Raw genomic sequence first — 4,355 nt, 5'->3', positions numbered from 1 at the left:
CTCTCTCTCTCTGTCACCCCCCCTCCTCTCTGTCACCCCCCCCTCCTCTCTCTCTCTCTCTCTCTCTCCCTCTCTCTCCCCCCCTCTCTCTCTCTGTCACCCCCTCCCCTCTCTCTCTGTCACCCCACCTCCCTCCTCTCTGTCACCCCCCCCCTCCCTCCTCTCTATCTCTCTCATCTCTCTCTCTCTCTCTCTCTCTCTCTCCCCCCCTCCTCTCTGTCACCCCCCCCCCTCCCTCTCTCACTCTCTCTCTCTCTCTCTCTCTCTCTCTCCCCCCCTCCTCTCTGTCACCCCCCCCCCCCCCCTCTCTCTCTCTCTCTCTCTCTCTCATGACACATACTGTCAGGCCATACCATAGATTAATAAAAGGATAGAGACTGAACCGGAGCGACAGCCCCGCCCCCCCCCCCCCCCTGCTATTCATTTCAGTGAGAGTTGCTCAGTGGCGTTTTGAAGCACCCGGAAGAATGCTCTACTTTGTGCCTCCGAGCGCTCAGCGTTAAACCCGAGTTGCACAGGGTTTCCTCAGGCAAAATGCCTGCATTCTCAGCTCTGACCAGTAGGGCCGAGTGCTTCAACGCTGGAGAAGCCTCCCTGGGGGCTTCATGGGCCACACCCATTGCACATTTCAAAGTTCCCCAGGTTGTCTTCCTGACAGCGAGCCTCTGAGGTTGGAGACATACAGACAAGCAGACATTTTGACTCTGGACAACACAGCAGACAGAAGAGACCTCCTGCGATACCCACTGAACATCTTAAGGTAATCCAGGCTGTTTTAACAGCAATGTTTACCCACATTACTTTAGTTTAGTGCTGTTGACGCTTTAAAGGGATAGTTCAGATTTTTTTTTAACTTAAGCTGTATGAAATACTTGTCATTAATAAAGTGCAACTATTGATTGCCGTAGTGGGAGTTCTGCTCTGGTTTTGGTCAATATTAAGTAGTTCCAGTCATTTTGTGGGGTGCACAGGGAGCCACGCAATTAAAAGTAAATGAATACACAAAACTAACGTAATTTGTATTGTTGACCTATATTTCTAAAATGTTAGTGCAACTTTCGTTGCAATAGTGGGCTTCCTGCTTTAGAATCGGCCTCAGGTCTATACATGGTGTAAGGCAGGGGTTTTCAACCCTTTTCACGTGCGTGCGTGTGTGCGTGTGTGCGTGCGTGCGTGCGCTGCTGTACTACGTACGTCCTAAATAAGTCCTAAATAACCACAGCTTGTGTTCAGTCTCTTCACATCCATGTTGACATCATATGTTTGCAGGAATCCACCATGGGATCTCTTAAGGATCGTATCTTGAGGGCTCTGGATGCTCTGGATCCTACTACGGAGTTCAAGAGGTTCAAATGGGAACTGCGACAGTTAGACAGTAGTGTATACGGTCGTCATAGTAGGATGCTGAGAAAGGCCTTGCTGGCGGATGCCGACACCAAGGAGGTCGTCGACCTGATCATAGAATATTGTCCCGGTAAAGAATGTGAAATCATGACCAACACCCTGCCGAAGGTCGACAGGGCTGACCTCGTGTGGATGTTTGGAAACACTCCAGCAGGTAAGAAGAGAGGTTAGATAATGTGTATAAGTTAATGCGATGCATCCTTAACATGGTGATTTTAATATTTAATAAATACAGAATTATGTGCGGTGTCATTATCGGACTTCAAAGCATGAACAGCATGCAGCACAGCCAAGTAGCAGAAAATACAAAAGCAACTATTTCTTAAAATGACCGGTAGGCTACAACTCAATTATATCTGGCAGACTGCAAGTCCGTGAACACAACAAAACACATCACCGTCGGAGATTCACAGGAGGTCTGCACTGCCGTACCAACAAGCTAGTGCGTGCGTGCGTGCGTGCGCGATAACAGATGGCTACAACTTTACCAATTTGTTTTGTAAAGTGTCTAGCCTACTAAAGCCTACATACATGAATACACCTGGTTAATAGGAGTAAGCTATACTGTCTATATACAAACACACATAGCACTGTTATCTGACTCCAGATCAGATCATAAATAAACCTGGTATATTAATAGGAGTAACCTACTGTCTACACAAACACACATAGCACTGTTATCTGACTCCAGATCAGCGTCAGGATTCCAGGTCTGTACTACGAGCACAAACTCATTAGTTTAACCATTTAGGCCTGATGTTGAAAATCTATGTTTCTATATCAGTGGTGCTCAATATTTCATGTCAAGGACACCCAGAATTATATGTGTTTGGCTGCCAACCCCCATCTTAAAATATGTTTTCCAGGGACCTCCCAGAAGCAAAGATTTGAGTTTAAAACTTTCACTCTGAAAGAATATATATTCAAAGATTTGAGGCACATTTTCACGATTTTTCAAAAATAGCAGATCTACAAGCTTGTAGCGTGGCACTAAAGTACAGCTAAAGTATACCATAATGCTTAAAACACCAAATGGGGTTCCCGCCCTGAGTTAATGCGGCATTGTGCAAATGTGCAATGGATCCCAATCGCCTCCATTCTATCCTGTACACTGCATTCATTTGTTTGTGTGTGTAACCTTCAGCATTAAATATGCCATATATGGCCATATTGCAATAAGGGCTTCTATCTCTTCATTAGACCATGTGTGTCCACGGGACATCTTTACTAGGGGTGGGACGATGGGTTCCTCACGATATGATATATATTGCGATATTAGGCCCTCGATAATGATAATATCACGATATTCGATATATTGCGATATTTGCGATATATCGATATATTGTATGAAATTTCATCAACGATATTTCTAAAAAAATATATATATATCGATATTTTAATAATCAATATCGATTATTTATCACGGGAGGACGTATCGATATATATCGCCATATCGATATTTCAGCACACCCCTAATCTTTACGTGTCACTGCATAATAATACCTCCTCCTTCCTCCTCGTGTGCCAAATACCACCTTCTTCATCCCACAATGACACATTCACTTCCTATGTTTAATGCCATCGCATTCACACCTGCGGTGTCTTTTTTTTAAACAGACAAACAGCTTCAATGACCTGTTGGTGAACCTCAGTGGAGTGATGGAGGATCAGATCCATGCTGCGTTGCTCCACCATCTTCATGGAATGGGTCTCAGGCAGCAAAGACGTGAATCCTCACACGGTTGACTTTTGTTCATTGATGTTCCACGTAACGACGGCATTGCTCCGTGATGGCCTTGAAGTCCAGCATGTCTGCTGCAGCTCCAGGTCTTAGATCACAAATAAATGAATACATTAATATAAAAATCTATAAATATGTGTCTACATTTTTCAGGGGTGCTATACAGGTTTAATGTTTGTTTTTCTTTAAGCAAACATTAAAAACGCAATTGACAATGGACAGAGTTTGAGGTTTGGGTTGTGTAGTTACCTTGCCATGATGTAACTCCAAATGTGGACAAGAAATCAAATATAATTGCTCCAGTGATTAGAAATTGATCATTCTAAATATGCTCCTCATTGACTTACATTGTACACTAAAACAGCTCTCAAAGTCACTATTTTAGTAGTGTTGTTGAGTGACACTAACCTAACTTGCATTCCATCATTAATGTGAAGCATCCTCTGAGACAAAGAATAAGAATGAGTCTGTACAACCAGAAATCATGTTTATGCTCCATAGGCTACTATATTTGATACTGTGTTTTCTTGTTGAGGTATACAGTACGCGGAGACCCCTTGCACAATAAAAAACAAATAAATGTGATCAAATGTAAACGGTGATATAGCCTACTCATGAAAAGGGTAGTTAATAATCTAGGCATGTGAAACCGCTTGTGTGAGTTATTTAGTATTTGCTAATGCAGTATTTTTCTATATTATTTAATGCATTTATTATTTCGTTTATTTTGCTTGGTTTGTTTACAGCCATTATTTCAGTCTATTTGTGTTGCAGCTATATGCTTTTATGTTGAAGGTGATATGCCGTTTTGGGGGCACAGCTGAGGTTATTTAACTAATGAGCAACACACAGGGTCAGGTAGTCAATGAGCACCGTGAGGGCATATGTTTTTTTTGCCAGCAGGTCAGGGATGAGCCTAGCAAACATTTAATTACCATCTTTTGCTGTACTATGTCTGGACCAAAAAGCTGAAATAAACACCACCAAACTTAGCTGCCTGTCTGGACAATGGTCTCATTCCTACCTCTGATTAAGGTCACATTCTCACCTAACACTTCGGTAGGCTCGAAGCGAATGGGCGGAGAAGTTGGGATTCGTCCATATTTAATTTGCTGCGGTTTGCCTTCACACTGGCTGTGTCAAGGGCAGCAAGGAAACGCAGCAGGGCATTTTATCAATGTGTTCAATTCATAAAATACACAGTGAAAGC

The 4,355-nt window shown here is 43.1% G+C and overlaps 1 long non-coding RNA gene across 1 annotated transcript; it reads left to right on the top strand.

Annotated features, from left to right (window-relative positions):
- The first annotated feature begins 648 nt into the window (after positions 1-648).
- On the top strand, positions 649-4,137 carry LOC306916509. The gene is made up of 3 exons (XR_013788989.1): positions 649-760; positions 1,270-1,558; positions 3,022-4,137. It is a non-coding gene; the product is annotated as an uncharacterized lncRNA (long non-coding RNA).
- Positions 4,138-4,355: the final 218 nt, after the last annotated feature.

This window comes from Electrona antarctica, assembly GCF_951216825.1.
Source record: "Electrona antarctica genome assembly, chromosome: 23".
In the NCBI taxonomy this organism is placed as follows: Eukaryota; Metazoa; Chordata; class Actinopteri; order Myctophiformes; family Myctophidae; genus Electrona; species Electrona antarctica.
This window is presented reverse-complemented; position numbering and strand designations above follow the sequence as displayed.